The 24,827-nt window shown below is 37.2% G+C and overlaps 1 protein-coding gene and 1 pseudogene across 15 annotated transcripts in view; one reads left to right on the forward strand and one right to left on the reverse strand.

Moving 5' to 3' along the window:
* Pcdh9 (protocadherin 9) overlaps positions 1-24,827 on the reverse strand; it is a 939,984-nt gene that overhangs the window by 672,562 nt on the left and 242,595 nt on the right. The window lies entirely within an intron of this gene.
* Positions 10,415-11,706, forward strand: LOC110540755 (alpha-enolase-like; annotated as a pseudogene).

The raw sequence follows: 24,827 nt of genomic DNA on the forward strand, positions 1-24,827 counted from the left end.
CACTTTCTATCCCAGCTGTAGCCCTCTCTCATCTCCTCCTGGTGCTACCCCTCCCTCCTTCCACTCTCCTGCCATGTCCCTTCCCTAGTCCACTGATAGGGAAGGTCCTCCTCCCCTACTATCTGACCGTAGCTTATTGGGTCTCATTAGTACTGTGTCAATCCTCTTTCTCTGTTCCCTAGTAAGAGCGCCTCACCAGCAGGAGGGGATCAAAGAGCAGGCAAAAGTTCATGCCAGTGCCTGCCCCTGTTCCTTTACTAGGGAACCCACATGAAGACTGAGCTGCCTATGAGTTATGTCTGAGCAATGGGTCTAGGTCCTCTACATGCATGGTCTTTGGTTGATTCATTGGTCTCTGCGAGAAAATCATAGAAGAAAATTTCCCCAACCTTAAGAAAGAGATGCCGTTATTTAGACATTTTTACTTCCATCGATTTGTTTGGTTGGCTCCATTCGTTGATGGGAGAGAGAAAGAGTGACAGAGAAGAGTGAGATAGACAGTGACAGAGAAATATAGACAGACAGACAGACAGACAGCAATGGAGAATGAAGAAGAAAGGGGTTGAGAGAGAAAGGTAACATGAAGCTGGGTGGGAAGGGACATGGAGAGAACCTGTAGAGTTTTTGCTCACGGAAAGGGGCTTAATTAATATAGTTTATTTAAAAAATACAAAATATTTGGTTTCAGAGAGTTGACCTTAATCATACATTTAAGAGATAAAAATCTACTGTAAAATGACACTTTGTGGAGGTTTTATGCCGATTCTGATTCTAAGACAGCGCCTCAGTGAAATTGTATTTTGTGGAGTTTAATTATGAGCAACTGAACATGCAGTACAATGTGAACTATTCACCTTCTCTGCAGCACTGTTATGACATAACCTTGTTTCAATAAGACACTTTTAGCCACATAGTAGTTAAATGACTTTTGATATGACACTAATAAAAGCCTGTCTGATATTACAAATGCTGAAGCGCTTGCTCCTTTGTTTATTTTGAGGATATTAATCATGGCACTAAGCTAATAAAAGAAAATTGTGGGTTTAAAGTTTCCATTAAAGAGTCCGTATCTTCACCATGAGCTAGCATGATGAATGGTTACAAAGCATCTCTGTCTGTCTTCATGGAGGCTAGTGTCAACAGAGGAGATAAGATAGAGCATATTATAAAACTCGCAAGTACAAATTACCTTGAATTAGTCAGTTATAACAATCAGAATAAGTTTAACCCCATAAAGTTCTTTTTCAGTTATGGAGAGGTGTCATTAGAATATGAGCTAAGTGTTTAAACTACCATTTGTTATGCAAGGCTATCTCCATGGATATTTTTGTTGAGGTAAGAATAAATAGTAATGACAAACATTGGGTGAGTACTGTTGTATGTCAGACACTGTCTGGCCTCAGTGATTCATATGTATGGAGCAATTTCTTCTGAGAATCACCCAGAATGTATGGAAGCATTATTTCCATTTTATATTAATTAAACAGAAAGCAGATATGTTTAGTAAATTGCCCAAACTCATTCACCTAACAAAACGAGGTACTCTTAACATACAATGGTATAAACCAATGAGTTGATATATGATAAATACTAATTGGGAAGCTGAATCATTTCTGGGAAGCTGAAATTTCATGTCACTGTTCTGTAGAGGTAGATGGATAAAGAGACAAAAAAACAGAAGAATCATTCAGCTGTTGTTTCTCTACTCATTAAAAATATCATTGAGAAAACCTCTATCAAGTATAAGCTACATGATAGAATTAAGAAAAACAATTAGATATCAAGGATATAAAAAAATAACGTACTTGACCTTGCAAGAGTTTTAATATAGTAGAGTAAACAAAAAATAATTGCAATAAGATAATCTAGTGGAAATAAATTTTTGTAATAATTGCTATGATGCCATCTTCCCATAGCAACTTTTCAATAACTGAAGAGTAAAGTATTCTAAAATAAAACTGTGTAGAAGTTCAATTCAGGAAACAACAACATATTGTTAATTACATTCAATAAGAGAGGAATTTTTTTTTTTAAAAAAAAAGAGGGGAATTTTTGCTACATCATAAAAAGAAAGGTAAAGAGCTGAGGATTTCACAACGAAATCTGACAGCAAGGAAGCATCATACATGTGAGAAGTGATAAAGAATAATCTTGGTTCATTAGAGAATACTATGCAAAGAGATTACTGTCTCCTTGCTACTTATGTCAATTAATGAGCAACATTCTATAACCAATCCATTTACTGGAAATTATTCTACACTCCAAGCACTAAATTTTTCATTTATTTATTTATTTCCTTATATTTATATTTTGAATATTCGAAGAGGAAATATTCGAAGAGGAATATTCGAAGAGGAATATTCGAAGAGGAATATTCGAAGAGGAATATTCGAAGAGGAAGTTACTAGAAAGAAATATACAGAAGACATTATAGTAATTAGTCATATTAACAAATATATAAGCTATAGAACTATTTAATGATATGAAAGATTAATCTTCGCTGGTGGGCTATGAAGAGAGCTATATAAGGCCTCTTTATATCCAGTATCCATTTTCTCCATGAACTCTTTTACTATGTAATTCTCTTTTGGAAGTGGGGGTAACCCATTCATTGAATTTCAAATGCTATCCCAAGGAAAACATTTTTTTTTCTCTGTGTCAACAACACACAAACTTGGTCCTACACATACATTTTTGGTTTTGGAAGAAGCAACCCAGTCAACTTAGCAAAGCTCAGAAACAGTATGGAAAATGAAGATCAGTTACGCACTGCAGGTAGCAGAAGGATTGTGAAGCTCCCTAAGATGGAAGTCAAGGAAGGTAAGAAACCAAAGAGATGCTGGTGTTTTCCTGCATAGAGTCAAGGGTATTACATTTTATTGGTAATCCTCAGAAGAAACACAATCTAAAGACTGAAGGCATGCAGAGAGTTTATTTGGCCTGAGCCATCAACATTATTGTGTCTCCACTGTATCTTCTTAAAGATAAGGACAAAAACCCTGATTTCGCACACTTCTTTTATGTACTTGAACAAAATTTTTCTTTTTGATTTCTATTTAATAATTTTCTTTAATCTGAAAAGCAGCTCTTTCCTTACCTTCAATGACCCAAATATCCAGTCTTCTATGTTTAGATTTTTTCCTGTTCACTAAAAATATGCAATAGCTACATGTAAGCTGTATCATTTTGTTTCTTTTTTTCTAGTAATGTATTTTAGGATTATTGCAATTTTATAACAATAAGTACAATTTTGGCTTCTTTGGATCATATCCCTTAATACTTTAGAATACACAATTTCTGTATGCCAGACACTTGGCGATCTTGGTTAATGTTCCTCTGATGAAGACAACTCTGGCTTTCAGAAAGCTGGGAGTGCAGTACACCAACTTTGCAAGTACCACAGCCTGAATCAGAGGCTGTAATATAAATGACAGCATATGGCTGGAGAGCCAGAGCAGCAGGATAATGTGGCAGTGCCCAGATCCCAGCTGTAGGCAAAAAAAAAAAAAAAAAAAAAGAAACCTTTTGATGTTGGTACCCATATCCCTCATTCACATCAAAAACAAAAAGAATGACTGTTAAAGATTCTGTTAACTATTAAAGATTCTGTTGTTGTCTTAAAGGCTTTACTACATTATTGCCCAAGGTCGGGAAGGAATACAATGTCTACATATGTTTGCCAGAATCACACAGCTCCTTTATTCTGGCTTTCCTAGCAGGTGTCTCTTTAAGCACTTATTCTAAATGGAACACAACTGGGAGACATCAAAAAGGGCACTGTTGACAACTGTCTTAGCAGGTTCCAGCTTGAATGGCAACTGAGCAGAAGGTCTCTCTCCAGAGTACTTCAGATCATTCTAATAGCAGCATCATTTCCACCAGGAACTCAAAAAGGAGTGCTGGGAAAGACTGCTTCTGGTGAAATCTCATCTCCTCCTTGGAACTATTCCATGACACTAGATTTCCTACACAAAATACCTGCAATGCTACTAGCAGAAGCTCGATTTTAACATGAAAATTTGTAACATTTCAAGGAAATGCATAACCTACATAGCTGTCAATAACAGTAAGTAGAAAACATCACAAATTTTTATTTTGCACATGCCTACTCTACCCTTTAAAATACCTAAAAGCCCTGTCATGACATAAATAGAAGGAAAGCCTTGAAGTAGTATTTTTCACCCTCTGAAAGACTACTCTTCTGAGTATAGAAATGGAATTTTAGTTGTATAGGCTAAGTTTGATAATTTTTACATTTCTTTCATGTAATTTAATGTTTGTTCATTTGTAGGCTCTGAATTTGCTTATGCCATCACACAAGTTAGAGGAATAGAAATGCCAGATGCTGAGAGAGAAGAATTCATTTAAGCGTTTTATTTTAGACAAATTTGCTCTTTTATCAAGGATCATCCACCTGTAAAATAAAAACTATTCTAAGTTCCACACAATTAGAAGGGAAATGTTAATATTATATGCAAAGTATGATATATTACATGTTGTTGATAACTACCTATTATGCATATATTTCTGTTTAGAAGTATAAAACACCAAAATACAAACTTAGTATTGTTTTTCTGTGACATCCTTAATTTGTTTGTTGCTGTTTAACTTTTTTTAATTTTTATTAATAGTTTCATTTTATTAACTCTGTATCCCAGTTGTATGCTGCTCCCTCAATTCCTCCCAATCCCACCCTCCCTCCTTCATCTCCTCCCTGCCCCTTTCCAAGTCCACTGATTGGGGAAGACCTCCTCCTCTTTCATCTGACCCTGGTTTATCAGGTGTCTTCAGGACTGGCTGCAAAGTCATCCTCTAAAAAAAGCAGGCCTAGCAGGGCTGCTCCTTCCTTGGGAGGGGGGAGGTCAAAGAGGCCGCCATTGAGTTCATGCCAGAAATAGTCCCTGTTCCCCTTGCTATGGAACCCACTTGGTTACTGAGCTACCACGGGCTACATCCTAGCAGAGGTTCTAGGTTATATCCATACACGGTCCTTGGTTGGAGAAACAGTCTCGTATAAGAACCCTGTGCCCAGATATATGAGGCACAAAGTATATACTCACTTATATGGACCTACAAGATATGATAAACATAATGAAATCTAAACACCTAAAGAAGATAAACAAATAAGAAGACCCGGGATAATATGATCAATCCTCACTTAGAAAGACAAATGGGATGGGCGTTGGATGTAGGAGAAAACAAGTAACAGGACAGGAGCCTACCACAGAGGGCCTCGAAAGACTCTAGCTAGCAGTGTATCAAAGGAGACGCTGAGACTCATAACCAAACCTTTGGCAGAGTGCGGGGAATCATATGAAAGAAGGGGGAGTTAGTATGACATAGAGAGGATAAGCGCTCCACAAGGACCAAATATCCTTAATTTTTCCCAGTCTTTTTTAACAGTTGTTTGTGAATCACTTATGCACTTATCACTTATGCATAAGTTTAGACACTTATGCACTGGTCACTTTTATCACATTTTAAGCAAAGAATTATCTTCTATAAAAATACAGTCAAATGCAAAAAATAACAATATATACATATGTATAAAGAAAACATTTATATGAACATAATTTTTTAAATGAAAAGCTATTAATTTATCAAGAAGTAATACTATTTTCTTGCAAAAAAAATGTATTACCTTAGAAATAAGTTCTTTATGAATGGATATTGAATAACCATATTTTCTATTATTTTTGTAACATCAATGAACCAAAGAAACAATAGTGCCTCTTTTGTAAACATACATAAATGCAAATTTGATGTGAAATACCTCAACAAAAGAAATAGTTAAACTACTCCAAAAGCAAAGTTATAAACCTTGAAGTTTCTACTATGTGATTTAGATTTGCAAAGCATGCAAATTTAAACTCCAGAAAAAACTTTCATGGAATAATGCACCACAGAACAACATTTTTTTCAATGACAGAGTGGATGTATGACAGCAGTCTCATAAGATTATACTGCCTCATAATATCACAGCTATCTATGTTTTTGTAAGTACACTCTGATATTTGTATGACAAATTGCCTGCCACATTTCACAGAACATATCCCTGTCATTAGCGACAAACAACCGTAATTAGATTCCCCCCTTTACTTCTGTATCTCAATGCCATTGAACTCATTTCAGCAAACAGCAAGCCCTTTTACCACCACGAAAACAGGCGTTGATGCATCAGACTCTGCAGCCTGGGCCCAGCTTATTAGGCTTTCTTGCTTTCCTTGTGGATCTCCAGTCCCCTCTGGGTCCTTCTTTATCCCCTTTCTTCCATAATACTCCCTATGCTCTGTCCAAAGTTTGACTGTAAGTCTCTGCATCTGCTTCGATCCCTTACTGGGTGGAGTCTTAGAGGACCTCCGTGGTGGGTTTCCTTCCTGTTCTCTCTCTTATACTGCTTCCAGAGTCTATCCTGTTTTCCCCTCTAAACTTAGTTGCCTGCTCCTTGATCACTTCTCCCCGGTGGGGAGACCTCACTTCTCCCTCGTGGGAAGAGGGTTCAGACAGTCCTGATGGGACCTGATATGCTATGGTCAGAGAGTTGGGGAGGAGGACGTCCCCTAATAGTGGACTAGAGGACAGGGATAGGAGAGGAAGAGGGAAGAAGGGTAAGACTGGGAGGCGAGGAGGGAAGAGGCTACAACCAGGATACAAAGTGAATAAATTTTAAATCATAATAATAATATCTAAAAAGAAAACAGGCATTTACCACTTAACTGAAAGAGTTTGCAACAATGCTTTCAAGAGCTTCTTCTTCTGACTTGCTCAGTGACTATGATGGAACATAGTTGCTTTTGATAACAACATCCATTTGTGCTCTGCATCCTATTCTATCACTATCACACAGGGCTTTCTCTGTCCCCTTCCCCTTAATCCACTCTTCTTCTGTTTCTCTCCCAAAAAGAGCAGACCTCTCAGTAATATCAAACAAACATAGCATATCAGGCTGCAATAAGATTAGACACCTCCTGTCAAACTAAGGCCACTTTCTAATGGAGCACACCAGTAATCAATAATCCTCAGTGACTTCAGTTTTCACTCAAAGACAAGCAACTTCTATTATATTCACATTATTAACTGTTAGCCACATTCAAAATTCTTGACAAAGCCATCCACTTTAATCAAATATCTCATGACTAGTTTTGCTTCTGTATTTCTAGGACCACCACCAACTTCCACAGCATGAACTACTCAAGAAGATATACTCCAGTGCCGATTTTTCACAACTGAACGGAATACTGCAGAGTCTGACATTCATTTCCACCTCTCCCAAACTCCCTGTGTCTCTGTTGAACATCAATCACCCCACTGTATGCAAGTTATTTTCATTAGCCTTCTGCCTCTTTCTTCATTTCTGTGACATCCATCACCATTTAATTACCGAGTGCTACAATACCTCATGACTCAATTTTGAAAAATTCTTTGTATTTTCAATGTAGTAACTTTGATTTCCATTGTTTCGAATAACAATTAATGTGGTAACCATTTGAACATTTACTTGTCATACCCATCTATCATAATTTCACCATTATCTTGACTTCTAACCTTTATATTATTTTTTTCCCCTGTATCTCCTTTCTCTGTCTCAATAGATGGAAATTCTGGTTGCTCAGTTACTAATGTTCCTAAACTAGAAATTTTTTAATGTCACACCCTCTTTCTGAGTCCTATCTAATCTACCAAGAAATATTCTTTGTCATGGTTTACATTTAAACATTCACATACTACAGTCACGCATGCACACACACAGACACACATACTTCCATCTCTCCAACTCAATTCCAATTTTACTTCCCACAGGTAGACAAGATAAATTTATGTTACCAAAATAGAATTATATAATCACCTAAAATGGATTTTTTTGTTTTTACTATTTTTTTCGTTTTTTTAATAAAACAGTTTTAAGAAAACATATTTTATGAGAGAGGGAAATTGTTAAGTCATAACCAAATAAATTGACATGCGCATCCTAAAGATAGTACTTTGAACATTTTTTTGTTGTTTTTGTTTTTTTGAGACAGGATTTCTCTGTGTAACACTGTCCTGGAACTTGCTCTGTAGACTATGATGGCTTCAAACTCAGAGATTCGCCTGCCTCTTCCTCCCAAGTGCTATGATTAAAGGCAGTTACAACCACTGCCCAACTTACATTATTTCCTATGAAATGTTTCCTGAAAAACAAAACAAAAACCCGTTTATCTCTTTGCATACCTCACATTTTCCATTATAATCCAATAATCAACTGCTTTTCTATGACCGCTTAACTTAAAAATACCAGAATCTAAGTCTAAATGATTGTTTGCATCTTCTTTCATTATTACTTCCTATCCAACCCTTCACATTAATATTTGACATTAAGTAGATATTTACTAAATATTTGTCAGTTGAATGGTATTTCCAAAGCATGTAAGTAGTAAAGAGCATTAAGGTGAATTTTTGTATAAATATGGAACAAAACAAACAAAGGAATGAACAAACACACATATGCTGATCCCAAGATGCTTTAAAAGATATATTTGTCCCCTTAGAGTTAGTCTTTGTATAGTGCTTATTGTGATAACTTGCTGGGTTTTGCTCTAAGTGGTCTATTTTAAGTGTATGTTGTATTCTATCTGCCTCATAAACTGACTTTCAGATCATATGGTAAAATTAGAAAAAGACATAAAAGAAAACACTTGGTATAAGTTATACTAAAATATCTCACATAATATTTAATTTTATCACTACTATAATTACTTATATAAAGTTAGATCCAACTTAACTTACTGAATTCTTACACTTTATGAAATATTTCATCAATTATATATAATTTATACTGAAAAGAGGGAAAATTCTCTTTATTAGATCAATTTATAAATGTAATTCTTGCTGTTCCATAAACTAGAGCTTTTAATTAAATTAATGCAATATCACTGTCCTCTCTTCCTTATGTCTCTTACTACTAATTGTAAACTTCATAAGATATTTTCCAACAAGCTGTTATAACTGTTAAAAAATGAATATAGCACTTTTCAAGTCCAGAAAGCCACACTATTATTTTTAAATACTGTTTATAAAATAATTCTGTTCAAAATTGTTTGTTTGTGTGTGTGTGTGTGTGTGTGTGGTGTTGTGTTTTATTTGTAAAGGAATTTTAGTCGAGCAACATGACTGCTCCAGCAATGGATCATACCTAAACACCTTCTAGGTCTATGTGAACTGACTGGGATGCAGACATACTCTGGATTACAGTATGATCTGGCTAGAATACAGGCAGTCCCTTAGTACACACCTTTAATCCCAAACAATGAAGGTAAGGTTAGTTTATAGAAGGAAGGAGCCATGTTTGGAAATAACATCTAGAGAGATGCTCAGGGCACACTCACCTCTCTCATTTTTTTCTTTCTCTATTTTTTTATTATTTATTACAGTGTATTCACTTTGTATCCTGGATGTAGCCGTATCCCTCATCTCTTCCCAATCCCACTTCCCCTCCCACTTCTCCGCCTATGCCCTTCCCCTAGTCCACTCATTGGGTAGGTCCTCCTCCCCTACTATCTCACCCTAGCCTATCAGGTCTCATCAGGACTGGCTGTATCCTCTTCCTCTGTGGCCTGACAAGGCTGACCCCCACCTCCCGGGGAGAGGTATTCAAACAGCTGGCTACTGAGACCATGTCAGAGACAGCCCCTGTCCTCTTTAATAGGAAACCCACATGGAGTCTAAGCTTCCTATGGGCTACATCTGAGCAAGGAGTCTAGGTCTTCTCCATGCATAGTCCTTGGTTGGAGTATCAGTCTCTCCAGGCTCCCATGGGTCCAGATATTTTGAATTTCGTGGTCTCTTTGTGAAGCTCCTGTCCCCTCCAGGTCTTTCTATCTCCCCTTTCTTTCATGAGATTCCCTGAACTCTGCCCAATGTTTGGCTATGAGTCTCAGCATCTGTATCCATACCCTGTTGGATTCTTTCATAGGCCCGATGTGGTAAGTTCCTGCACTGTTTCCTGTCTTCTCCTGCTTCAGATGTATACTGTTTGTCCTTCTGAATGAGGATTAAGCCTTTTCACTAGGGTCCTCCTTGTTGTTCAATTTCTTTAAATAATTTATTTATTTATTTATTTATTTATTTATTAATATTAGTTTCAGTTTATTAACTTTGTAACCCAGCTGTAGCCTGCTCCCTCATTCCCTTTTAGTTTCTTTAGGACTATAGATTTTAGTATGTTTGTTTTTTTTTTTCCTGTATTGTCTGGCTAATATCCACTATGAGTATATGCCATGCATGTCTTTCTGTTTCTGGGCTACCTCAACCAGGGTGACCTTTTTAAATTCTATCTATTTGCTTGCAAATTTCATGAATTCTTCCTTCTGTGTCTGCTGAAACCTCTTTTTTTTTTTTTTTTCCTGCGCAGCCATCAGACCTCCACAAATTGATCATGTCTATTCTCAGGATCCAGGCCAGAGAGATCTTTGACTCTCATGGGAATCCCACGGCTGAGGTTGATCTCTATAGTGCAAAAGGTCTCTTCTGAAGCCCAGTGGTGCCTTCATTGGCATCCATGAGGCCCTGGAACTCTATCACAATGATAAGAATATATGGGGAAGGGTGTCTCAAAGGGTGTTGAGCACATCAATAAAACTGCTTCACCTGCTCCGGTTAACAAAAAAAATTCTGATTATTGTGGAGCAAGAGAAGATGGACAAGCTGATGATCGAGATGGATGGCACTGCATCTAAAATCGGTGTGAATGTCATCCTGGGAGCGTTCCTGAATGTCTGAAAAGCCGGTGCTTTAAAATGGGGTGCTCCTTTACCATCAAATCGCTGGCGTGGCTGGCAACTCCGAAGTTATCCCGCCAACCCCAGCTTTCGCTGTGATCAATGGCGGTTCTCAGGCTGTCAATAAGCTAGCCATGCAAGAGTTCATGGTTCTCCCTGTGTGAGCATCTTGTTTCCGGGAGGAGATGCACCTTGGAGCAGAGGTTTACTTCAACCTGAAGAATGTCATCAAGGTGAAATACAGGAAGTATGCCATCAATGTGGGTGATGAGGACAGATTTTCACCTAACATCCTGGAGAACGAAGAAGCGCCGGAGCTGCTGAAGACAGCAATTGCGAAGGCCAGCTAACCTGAGCAGGTGGCCGTCATCATGGACGTGGTTGCCTCTGAGTTCTATAGGAGTCTGGCACGTATGACCTGGACTTCAAGTTTCCTGAAGACCCCAGCAGGTACAACACACCAGACCAGCTGGCTGACCTGTACAACTCCTTTCATCCAGGATTATCCAGTGCTGCCCTTCGAAGACCCTTTGACCAGGATGACTGAGAAGCTTGGCAGAAGTTCACAGCTAGTGCAGACATCCAGGTGTTTGGGGATGATCTCACAGTAACCAGCTCTAAGCAGATTGTCAAGGCTGCGGGAGAGAAGTCCTGCAACTGCCTCCTGTCCAATGTGAACCGGATCTGTTCTGTGACTGAGTCTGCAGTCATGTAAACTGGACCAGTCCAAGGACTGGAGCATCATGGCGTCCCATAGCTCTAGCGGGAGTGAGGATACTTTCAGCACTGACCTGGCCAGGTGGAACTGTGCACTGCGCAGATGAGGACAGGTGCCCCTTGCCGACTTGAGCGTCAGGCCAAATACAATAAGATCTTTAGAATCCAGGAAGAGTTGGGCAGCAGGGCCAAGTTTGCTGGGCAGTCCTTCAGGAACCTCTTGGCTAAGTAGAGCATGGGCTGGAGATCCCTGGAGTCACCAGCTGTTTTGATCCTCCCTGTCCCTGATGTCCTTAAGGCTGTTCAAGACCGGCTCAGTGTTTGTCCTTTCCATGTCACTGCTTTCTTAGACTCCTGAAGTCACTCATGACCACCTGGAGCCCTGCTGGAAACCCAGCTTTGCAATTATGTGATTGGTTCAAATCATTGTTTCTATCACTTCACTTCCCAGCTAGTGTCTGGAGCCCTCATAACTCTAATGTACTCTCTAGGGTGGCCAATGTCAAGATACTGCCCCATTCCTACCCCAAGTGGTTCTGCATGCAAAATAAAAGCAGCAGAAACCCTTGGGGAAAGAGAGAGGGAGAGAAAGAAAGAAGGTGATATCTAACTGAGGGAAGGACAAAGTTACAAATCAGAGAAATTGTTGACAGAATTGGTTAGGGGTAGGATACTTCCATCTCTCACCAGAACAGGACAGGGAAGAGAAGTTACTTAAGAGCAGGACAGGGAGAAACAGATATTTACATAGAGTTGATCACATACAATTATACAGAGACAAGTAGCAGAGAGAACAAGCTAGACACAGGTGAAGATAGAATGAACCAGAGAATGAGAAGGAGTCAGAAGATTAAAACATATTGGCAAAATTAGTTTGATGCCTGGCAGAATCCAAGAGAAGCAAGTCTATATCAGTTAGCTTGGAGCAGAGTTTGGGCAAGAAGAGCTGAGTTGAACCAGCCAGCCAGAGTTCAGAAAGAGCTAGAAAGGCTTGGGAATGGCTCTCATCTGATACCTTCATCTGAGGAAATAAAAACATTTTCATCTGGTTCCCAGTTGACCCAGATATAGTAGGGAGTCATCTAAAGCTTGTCTTAGCAAGGTGACATGGTAGTGAGGTTGAGTAGGTGGAGCAGACTTCACTGAGTGAAATGCGAGTTTGAACAGGCTTATGGACAGTTTGTCCATATTCACCAGTTGACATCATGGTATAGAAGACATCCTGGATTAGAAAATATGTTTTTATTCAAATGCTTTGATATGTCTACTTTTAGATCTATTGTGCAGTTCTGCCATTTTATTGTATGTTGGGAACACACTCTATGGGAAATTAAATATATAAATTGATATGAGGAATTTATATTTTCTTGTTTATCATATATTTTATTTTGTAATCAAATTAATGCTGAATCAGTTTTCTGTTGGCACACATTAGAAATTGTCAATAAACCTTTTAAATGGTTGTTAGTCATTACCTTAAATTTTAAAATGAAGTCAGTGCATATTAGAATAGCTGACAGGTTAGTATGATACAATAGAAGAATAAGACACTGTTACTATGTGTTATAAGGGTTTACTATAGAATTGTTACCATGGTTCAATTAATGTTTTATACGGATAAATTTTTAACTGCCTAAATAAAGGCTGATAAATTCAGGTGCAATATATAATTCAATTGAATGTCATTATTGGCATTGTAAGTGATATTTCCCACCAAGGATGCTTCCATTCACATACCTGTCAAATGTATATAAGAAACTTTATAAATTATGTTGTAGCAATTACTATAGAGCTATCTACATTGTAACCTGGTTGTGTGTGTGTGTATTCATTGAGAAAGAAAGGAAAAAGATGCCTGTGGTAGAGAGAATAAACAAAAGATTTTTTTTCTAAACATAGAGAATTATCTCATTAAGCAAAAACTCAACAAGAGAAAAGCAATGATCTAACAATATTATTCAGAAAAACAAAACACTGGTCATCACTGGATTTTCAGTACAAAACAATAAGAATCAGTAGAATATCCACACACATGGATATCAAGTCAAGAATTAGTTTTTACAACTTAAATTTAAAAGATTCACATAAATATATTACTAAATTTAAAAACTCATTATAATTAATAAGTAATATTTGGGGAGTTACTCATTTAATCTGTTACGACACTATATTTTTATATAGTAGGATTATACTACATAACACTGTAATAGTATAATATCACTACATTACATATGTGCAGGCACATAAAATGCTAACAATACACTGTTGGTATAATGCTCTTGTGGAATGTATACAATTTACCTTGTTCATTCAAATGTTGATATTTCTACTCCACTATCTGGCTTCAATAAGGACATTGCATTGTGATGTTTACCCTAAGCATCACCTGTCTCAAGTTTGTGTAAACATGTCACCATTTGTTCTCTGTATTGTCAATAAAACAAACAGCCAATGCTGTGCAATGGAGATAATAGGGTGTGATATCCTGGTTGGGGAGGGAGGAGGAAAGGAGAAAAAAAGTGAGTGGGAGGACGTAAGGAGAGATCAGCAGGAGAGAATTTGGAACAATGAGGAGAGGTGAACTGGATTTAAGATATGACTAAAAGCAAGTATAATGTGGGATGAGGCCCACTGTTTAGCACAACCACAATGGATGTGCCTTGGAGAGGCAGAGCCCAAGGACTATGTTATGGAGCACTGCTCTACTTGTTGCCTTTGTGCTCACCACATCCCTCACAGTCTATGAGTTATACAAAATCTCAAAGGGGGCTTCTAGACCCTCACTGGGCAGAAGCAGTTTCACTGGTACATACAATAACAATGATTGGTCTTTTTCAAGCATTGCTCCTGGAACAGATTAATGATTCATCCACCACTCTCAGAATGGACTTAGTGATGTTGATTGTTAGTAAAATCCACTTTAAAAAAATTGGAGAAGTAGATTGTTTGTAAGATTATGCTAAGGTGTTTTTGCTAGTGGCTTTGATGTACAAAATATTAGGCAGTGATTTGAAGTTCAGAAAGGTACACTCTTAAGAGTTGAGCTTCGGGTTTTTGAGGACAGGGAATGAGAACAATGGCACCCCAATGAGTGAGTACCAGTTGACTTTCCTTTCTTGCTAAAATTGGACTGGTAATCAGGATGATGATAAGTTTTTCATACCATTTTTTGGCCTTAGCTTCATGATATGATTTAATAAAAATTGTCAGTGAGTAGATGTGCACCCTAAGGATTGAAAGTAGGAATGCCTGATTGTGTTTTATATAAGCATTTAGATTTGTTATTCTTTTAAGATTTTTAAAAGATTACCTTTTAAGATAAATAATAAAATAATTGATCATTTTGTTGTAATTGCAAATTGCAGCCTTCAAGTAAGAGAAACTGGCTGTGAAAATTACCTTGCCTGCTTACACTTTGTTAGTCTATAACAAGTTGCTTAGTTACAAATGTATGTGGGTTCTTGGGAATAATTTGTTCTTCACATTTGTTTTTCACCCGTAATACATAAAGCATTTGATCATGAAAGGGTATTGGGCATGGGTTTACTCATTGTAATCGTTCACTTAAAGAAAAGTAGAATGTAATCACATTGCAACTTCGGTACTACTTGAAAAATTTGGCTGGGATATATAAGCTGTGGGAGAAAAAACGAAGTTGTTGGAGCTGTGATTCATCCACTCAATGTGTGAATGTGAATGCATATATGTAAAACGGTTGGAGCTTGCTTGTTGGAACTTTTGCTCCATCCACCAAACGTGTATGTATGTATGTATGTATGTATGTACATATGTATGTGGTTGTATGTATGTGTGTAGTATGTATGCATGTATGTGTGTGTATGAGTGAAATTGTTGGAGCTTGTTGAAACTTGTTTCATCCATCCAGTGTGTGTGTGTGTGTGTGTGTGTGTGTGTGTGTGTGTGTGTGCGCGCGTGTCTGTGCACACATGCATATTATTCTTTCCCCCTTTCTCATTATCCTGGATCCCCAGAGCTTCTCACTGGTCCCCAAAGAGTTTCCCATCAGCTGCAAAGCAGCTTCTTGCCAGTCACAGGGAGTGCTGCCCCGGCCCCAGCCCCAGTGCATGGAGCTTTGCTCCCTCAAAGTCTGCTTAGTGTCAGTCAGTGACTCTCCACCCCACCTCAGTTTACCCTGATCTGGCAAAGAGAGCTTTCAACACATGAACTCTTGGCGGTCTGTTCAAAACCTATTCTTAATCCAGCTGCCAGATGATCTCTGAAGTATGTCACAGGGTGACATATTTTTGCACAGGTTCTGCAATAGTTGCTCAGTGAAATCTTCGTTCCAGATGTACACCTCAGTACACTATTTCAGTCTGGTTCACGCTGGCTCTGATGTCTGCCACCCCCTCCCCCCACTGTAATTCCATGCTGTAACATGAGCTAAAACACATGATCTTGATTTTAGTCATTGGGCTTATATACTTCCTTAAAACTTGAATTTCATCAGTGTAGCTAAAGATTCTTCTCTAGCAACAAGGATTTGCTTCTGTATGCCGTCCTGGTTTATAGTATGAATTCAAACTTCATTTTATCAGGTCTTTTGTGACCACTCTATTTCTACCCGCCCTCCAGCCTCAATCCATATCTGTTACCTACTGCTTACATTATGGCATGGAATTGCAGGGGGGAAATATAAGATCTGAGCTCAGAGACAGTGGGAAGCCGATTGCAAAGTAGTCTACAGGGGGGCTTATTTGGAATGCAGATTTCACTGAAAAATGATGGTAAAACTTTGTCATGACGCTTACATAGTTAACATACTACTGGTTTAATTTTTATTTGTTTTTTTTGTTTATTTGTTTGTTTTTTATGTATGAGGTCAGGGAGGGAGATATTTTTGTTACCTTTGTGATCACAATTATTTGGGTTTACATATTTAATATTGAACTTCAATATATTTTTTCCTGATGACTTGGTAACTGTGGTGTTATTAAGGTTTAGAAATCTTGCACTCCCTCAGACATTTAGAAATAGTGCTTCCTCAAGATCCAGCTACACCACTCCTAGGCATATATCCAAAATATGCTCAAGTACACAACAAGGATATTTGCTCAACCATCTTTGTAGCCAGAACATGGAAACAACCCAGATGTCTTTTAGGTGAGGAATGGATACAGAAATTGTGGTACATTTACACAATGGAACACTACTCAGCAATCAAAAACAAGGAAATCATGAAATTTACAGGCAAATTGTGGGATCTAAAAAAGATCATCCTGAGTAAGGTATTCCAGAAAAAGAAAGACACACATGGTATGTACGCACTTATAAGTGGATATTATATATATATATATATATATATATATATATAAGAAACATACTAAAATCTGCACAACTAAAGAAGCTAAGCAAGGAGGACCCTGGGTAAGAGAATCAATCCTCACTCAGAAAGGCAAACAGGTTGGACATCAGAAGAAGGAGAAAACAGGGAACAGGAAAGCAACCTACCACAGAGGGCCTCTGAAAGACTCTACCCAATAAGGTATCAAAGCAGATGCTGAGACTCATAGCTAAACTTTTGGCAGAGTGCAGGGAATCTTATGAAATGAGGGGAAGATAAAAAGACTTGGAGGGGACAGGAGATCCACAAGGTGAGCAAGAGAACCAAGAAATTTGGGCCTAGGGGTCTTTTCTGAGACTGATACTTCAACCAAGGACCATGCATGGAGACAGCCTAGAACCCCTGCACAGCTATAGCCCACGGCAGCTCAATCTCCAAATGGGTTTCCTAGTAAGGGGAACAGGGACTGTCTCTAACATGAACTCAGTGGCTAGTTTTTTAATCACCTCCCCCTGATGGGTTAGCCGCCTTGGTAGGCCACAGAGGAAGACAATGCAGATTGTCCTGATGAGACCTGATAGGTTAGAGTCAGATGGAAGGGAAGGAATGACCTCCCTTCTCAGTGGACTTGGAGAGGGGCATGGGAGGAGATGAGGAATGGAGGGTGGGATTAGAAGGGAATGAAGGAGGTGGCTACAGCTGGGATACAATGTGAATAAACTGTAATAAATATAAAAAAAATTTAAAAATTAAAAATTTCTAGAGCTGACAATTACACAAACTCAAAAATAGAATTTGTTACTAAGTTCAATAAAACATTATTGTTATCTTAAATTTACTTGTCAACCTTCCATGAGAAAGCAGAATAATAATAGTGGAAATTGTGAAAATTACTTTTTAGTATATTTTATAATATTTCTATAAAAATAATAAACACCACTGGTATTACATACATAATATTCAATGCTAAATATAATCTCTGAATATTTTTATTTGTGTGAAATGTGAAGATCCATAACCATTTAAAGTACACCCAGAAATATTGTCCAAATAGAATGTAAACAATGTAATTATTTTTTTGTGTGTGTTTTTGGATGTGAAATATTCGAGTCTATGTTGCTGTGGATAGAGCTTTCAGTTTAGCAAGTGTGGATATTTGTATAAGTGATACGTCAGGGATTCAAGTTCAGAGGTCAGTCTTGGAGAAGTCCATTTTTTTCTTTGAAATATATTTTTCCCAGAGTGCACCACCATTTAGAAGAAGAAGCTAGTCATATAGCCACATTATTTTGCTAGTCTATACTTCTCTATCTCTGGAATTACAAGTATATACACCACAAATTTTGGCCTTTTTATGTGGTTCTGGTTATGGAATTGAGGTCTTAAAGCACAAGAAACAAAGAGTCTACTTTCTGAAATATTTCCTGACTTATAATTATTTCATGATAATTTAACATAACATAGAAGAGTGGTAGCTGGTGTTCATTTAAAATAATAAAATCTGTGTAATCACAAGTATGTGTTTTTATGAAAGTAAAAATTAATTACGTATATTCATTTATACTTAAAATATATCTGTTTTTTATTTTTCTATGTTTTCGTGCTCATTTAATGAACTGGCAGTTCTACCAATCTACCTCATCACATTTCTTGTCTATAAGAGGATATGCATCACAACAAAATCTAACATCTTCTTTATGGGTTACTTTCTTGGTTACAGATACAGTTTCAAGGATGAGCATTAAAATACATTGGAAGAGAAAAGACTGAGACTCACGCTGGTAGGTTCAGGCAACCCTCACTTCTGTTCCCAAGAAGCGTCATTTTTGTTTTGTTTTGTTTTGTTTCATTTGTTGACAATAATGTCAGCTGAGATTTTGTTGCAGGTAAACAAGAATGTCTACAAAGTCACTTTAAATTCTCACGGATTTCTCATTTGCCAGGGAACCTAATTGCTGAAGAGAAGTCTGGAGAGATGTCTCAGTTGTTAGTTTCATGAACAGCTCATATAGATAATCAAAATTTGGATCCTAGTACACATATCCGAAGGCTCACGACTACCTGTACTCCAGCTCCTGAGTACCTGACGTTAGCTCTCACAGTTACATACACTCCTAAATACCCACACATAGATGCACATGCATAGACATGATTTTAAATAAAACATAATCTTTTAAAGGATGCTGCAAACTGGCATGACGGGAAGCCACCAGAGTTAATCATGCAAATGTGTTACATTCATTTATCTCTAAAGCAGTGCATGTGTTTATAAAATGCGAATTTAAAGTCACATGCTAACTAATAGGAGAGAAAAAAATGGCTTTGATTGTCTGAATTTTGATTCACAGGACGTCAGTTCTTTTCTGAAAAATCAAAAGAATTTAAACACAGCTGTTACTACCTATAGAGAAAAGATGTATCATACCTTAAAATATCATTTCATAAAACTAAATTTGCAGGCAGCTTAAAATTTCAGATTTTTTCCCCCATGGATAAAAATACTTGTGTAACAAGAAGTAAAATAGGGTTTATGCCCAATTATCAAGGAAAAAAAATCAGTGTATATGAATTAAGGTATTGTGAGAAAATATATGTATATTGTAAATGAAATATGAAAAGTTAATGTAATTAGATAGATATGAACAGACCTTGAGTTGATCATTTTTTTTTTTTGCTTTGTCTTTCACTGGGAATTGAATACATTCTCAGAAATTACTAGAGGTATACCAGGTATCTATTAAAATATTCTCCAATTAAAATATTATTTTAGTGGCCTCTCACAACAGAAATCAAAAATTTCACTTCATATCTTCACTTCTGTTTTACTAATATTATCTATCGAAAATTAATATTATATAATTTTTAAAAGTTCCCTTTTGTAAAATTGCCATCCTTATATTATAATAAAAAATTTACTCAGCTAAGAAACAACAGCTCTTAAGTATAGATATCTTGCTATAATTTACATATCATTTGTATATTGATGGTATAAAAATTTTAAGCTTGTTTAAAAGCAGCCAGTCCTGAAGATACCTGATAAAACAGGATCAGATGAATGGGGAGGAAGTCCCCCCTTATTAGTGGACTTGGAAAGGGGCACGGTGGAGATGAGGGAGCGAGGGAGGGACGGGGAGGGAATGAGGGATCGGGACACGGCTGGGATACAGAGTTAATAAAATGTAACTGATAAGGAAAAAATAAAATTCAAAAAAAAAAAAAAAGAAAAGAAAGAAGTCAAAACTGGAAGAGAGCTGTCACTACAATATTGCTTATCCAAAATAATTTTTTCCACCATTAGAAGATAGTTGAAGAAACGTCCTCCTTAACTAAGATTCCACTTATGGGTCCAAAACAAGGAAATCATTCATTACATATCTTTTAATTGTTTAGAGTATTAATTGCTGTCTACTGAGATTATTTCAGGAATTATTTAAGTCAAATATTAAAATAGTCATGAACTATCTATGGGCTACTAAGATATCTGAACTCACAATCTACATATATAATTTTTAACCTCTTTAGTCTTTTAATAACAGGTGTGTCTGTGCAATAGAAACATTCTGCCTGAGAACTCCAAATAGTGTAATCTACAGGAATGACAGAAAGCAAGTGAGGAAACCAGCGTTCCATGAAACCATGGAACCATGGAACGCTGGTTTCCTCACTTGTGAAAAGGAATACCTTGCATATTTGCATCTGATGAACGGTAAGCTATTTCAACTTTAATTCCGAAGTGGAATCCCACAATGGATGGACACAAGAGTATAAGTACTTCAAATAAATCCAGCTCCATCAATGTGTCACAGTGAGAATTCTCTACAAAAAAAGCTACCACCAAAATATTCCACACACACTGATTCTATTTTTACAGAATGTTGTAAAATAGAATGCCACACATTTCTCCTCTTTTTAAAACTCAGCTTCTAATGAGTTGTTATACTGCATCCATATAATAATTTTAGTCTTCATCTTCCTGGCCCGTATTTTTAGTATCTATTTTTGCATATTGCAGTGATAATTCTTGCCCCAGCTCATTACACCTGTTACTTCTAAATAAAATGTTTCTAATCATTGTCTGACTACAAGATTTAGATTCAAATTGAATACTACTGGTCTTATAAAACTACACATGTTTATTAACCAATGATTACTATAGACACGTATCTCTATCATATACCTGTATCTATCTATTTCTTCCGTACCAATTTGTGTCTTTTGTGCTGAGATCAGCTCAAAGAAATGCATCTTATCTTTGTTAAATGCGTAAAAAGTACGCTTGTACATTCAAAGAGTACAAAATATTCAATAATATTCAAATATTCTGAAACTGATTTATATACAGTTATACAGTTATATAGTATGACTATGTTACATTCTTATTTTCATAATTTGACATGTGAGCAAATACTTGTCTTGTATAGTTTATTTTTTATGGAAATGCATGTACTTTTTCTCTTGAGTTATGTTTTAAATTTCATGTGGTAATGAGCCTACAAAATTTTTCTTCAATCTTAGACTTATTGAAGTTTATAGGCTTTATTTCTCTTTTGAGGTCAACTAGTCATTTTGGGTAGATATCTGCATGACTGGCATTCCTGCTAATCTTGTCAACCAGCCCAGCTCTGTAGTGAAAACTGCAGTGTGACTGAAAGCTGTGGGTTAACATCTTATTGATAGTGTATCTGAGTATGTTTGTACGATGGAGTGCAATGTACCACGCGCTCACATTTCAGTGTGCTGGTATATATTCTTTATGTAATCCGGAAAGAAAAAACATGTGCAGAAAAATGATCGTTACTAGCCATAAATCTTCATGTGCACAATAATTACCATACCAAATGCTCAGTTGTGTGTGTGTGACTTAACACTCCATAAATCCACACAAAGTCTTTTATTTTTATTCTAACGCATCTCCACTGAAACAGACAAAATAGAAAGACAAACATTTTAAGAAATATTAGGGTGCTTATGAATAAATTATCACAAAAGACGAGCACAACCAAATAATGCATCTTTCATTTGTTGTATTGGATTCATTGTAATGTTGTAATGCTTTGAAAATTTGAGCCTGGAAATGAAATTCATAAAGTAGATAGCTAATCAATACAATCAAAATTGAAAATGAAAACATGTGCCTTTATTTTTATTCTGAGATTGTTTATTATCATATTAAGCTACTTATGGTGGACTTTCAGTAATCGTGTTCCTTAATTTTAAAAAAAGTATATCATGTTTCATGCATGCTTATGCCCTTGAAAGCAGGAGGAAATATGGAACCCTCTGGAACTTGAGTTACAGATGATTGTTAACTGTCACGTGGGTGCTGGCAACTGAAAATGGGTCTTCTGGAAGGAAATCTGGTGTCCCAAAAATGGATTTATCTCTTCTAACCCTGATATTTCTTAATATTTTTTTTATTTTTTATTTTATTTTATTTTTATCAGTTACATTTTATTAACTCTGTATCCCAGCCGTGTCCCGATCCCTCATTTCCTCCCTCCCTCCCTCATCTCCACCGTGCCCCTTTCCAAGTCCACTGATGGGGGGGACCTCCTCCCCATTCATCTGAATCTTTTATTATTATCATTTATTACAATTTATTCAATTTGTATCCCTGCTGTGCCCCTCCCCTCTCATCTCTTCCCTACCCCACCCTCATTCCCTGTTTTCTCCCTATGCCCCTTCCCTAGTCCACTGATAGAGGAGGTCCTCTTCCCCTTCTATCTGACCCTAACCTATCAGGTCTGATCAGGACTGGTTGCATTGTTTTCCTCTGAGACCTGGGAAGGCTGCACCCCAAGGGAAAGATGATCAGAGAGCCTGCCCCTGAGTTCATGCCAGAGACAGCCCCTGCTCCCTTTCCTAGGGCCCTTTAAGGACAGTCTCATTATGCAGCCCTGGCTGTCCTGGAACACAGCATGTAGATCATGTTCACCTTGAGCTCTTATGTTGCAGCCATCATCCTGTCTCTACTTCTTGAGTACTGAAATTAAAGGTAAGTAGCAACATATTTGGTCTTTCAAATGTAGAGCAATACGAAAATCATGATATGTTGGCTAATGCCAAGATAATCTAATCATGCCTCCTATTAAGCTGTAAACCATAATCCCTACATCCTGGTTTGGCTGCACGTATTAACCACATCTTCCTGCTCAACTATATAATAAACCTTCTGAGCCTCCTGAGTGCTGCAACTTCTTCTGAGAGCATAGTCCACCTATTCCTGGGGTTTGTTAGTCTGTTTGTCTATGTGTTTTTCATTTCCTTATTTCCTCTCCACCCCAGTTAGGTCAATCCCTGGAGCCATGCCAGGATATGACATAAATGTCTATCATTAAATAAACATATATATGGAAATGCTTGTACCACAAAATCACACTTATGGCCTATAGCACAGGTAGGAAAACTGTGAGAATAACTCTGAACTATTCACAGAGGAAATCTCCTATTATATACATGCTATTATACAGGGGGAAAAAAAAACATGAACATTAATTCCAATGTAACACAAGGACATATATTGTTTAATTTACTTAGCAAAGTAAATTAAAAATAGTTCAAAATTCTATTTTGTACTTTTCCATCATATTGATTCAACATATGTTTTATATCAGTACATTGAGCCTCTGGAAAACCTTATTATAATATCTTTAATGATACCAAGGCTAGACAGCCTTTTTTTTTCCCCCTCTGTCCTGCGGCAGCCATATGAAATGTCTACAATGCCCAGCTCTCTACTTGTTTATAAACACATAGAGGACCCTGGTGTGATCAGCGCTATAATTATATTACTGCTTAATAGCACATGCTGTTGATACATTAATTGCTTTATTGACTATTTTAAAAGTTTACGACCTCATCTGCATTCAAATTTGACCTTGTTTTGCACTTTTCCAGTGAATCACCACATTCTACAACCTACATAATATGTATTGTACTAATAAATTTACATAATGAAAAAACAGTCAGATGATATGCACCTCATTATTTTTTTAATCAACTAAATCACTGTTAGGCACGGTTTATATTACAGAGAATTGCATAATCGCAAAACATTGATGCTACAGCTTCATGACTGGAAAAATGCTCCACATTTTTCCTATTTGTTATTGTAAATAATAGGTTACAAATGAAAAAGCTACATGAAAAATTATTATTATTATTATTATTTTTTAGTGAGAGAAGTGGCTCTAAAACATTTTCAAATTTAAATTTATTTGTTTTTAATATGGTCACCTTACATCCTAATCATAACCCCTTGCTTTGTCTCATCCTGTTCCCTCCCTCCCTCTTACTGCCCCCTCCCCTACTCCATAGAAAGAGGGAGTCCTCAGGACTGCTTACGTCCTCTTCCTCTGTGGACTGGCAAGGCTGCCCGGCCAGGAGGACGTGATCAGGGAGAATAGGAACAGGCCACAGAGTCCATGTTAGAGACATGGCTCTAAAACTTAGCCAGGATAAACACTGTGTTAAGAAGGAAATATGTGCACCAAACTTTATAGTTTGCATATTTAAAATGTATTAAGTTTTGAAATAAAAATATATTTACAAGTCAAAAAGAAAAAAGAAATTCCAAATAGATTAAGATTGTTCTCTATATCTTAGAGACCGATACTTCAACCAAGGACCATGCATGGAGAGGACCTAGACCGCTGTTTAGAGGAAGCCCATAGGCTGCTCAGTTTCTAAGTGGGTTTCCTAGTAAGGGGAACAGGGGTGTCTCTGACATAAACTCAGTCGCCATCTCTTTGATCACCAACCCTTAGCGGGGAGCAGACCTTGCCAGGCCACAGAGGAAGACAATGCAGCCAGTCCTGATGAGACCTGATAGGCTAGGGTCACAGAGAAGAGTAGAGTCCTCTCTCAGAGGACTAGTGGAGGAAAATAGGGGGAGAAAAGGGAGTGTGGGAGGGACTGGGAGGAGATGAGGAAAGGGGCTGCAGGAGGGTTCAAAGTGAATAAATTGAAATTAATTAATATTAGGAATGTTATTTTTAAAATTTTGGTGAGTTCCTGAGCTTCTCAGTAAATGAAAGCCAACTGTGAAG

This window comes from Meriones unguiculatus, chromosome 9 (genome assembly GCF_030254825.1).
Source record: "Meriones unguiculatus strain TT.TT164.6M chromosome 9, Bangor_MerUng_6.1, whole genome shotgun sequence".
Classification (NCBI taxonomy): Eukaryota; Metazoa; Chordata; class Mammalia; order Rodentia; family Muridae; genus Meriones; species Meriones unguiculatus.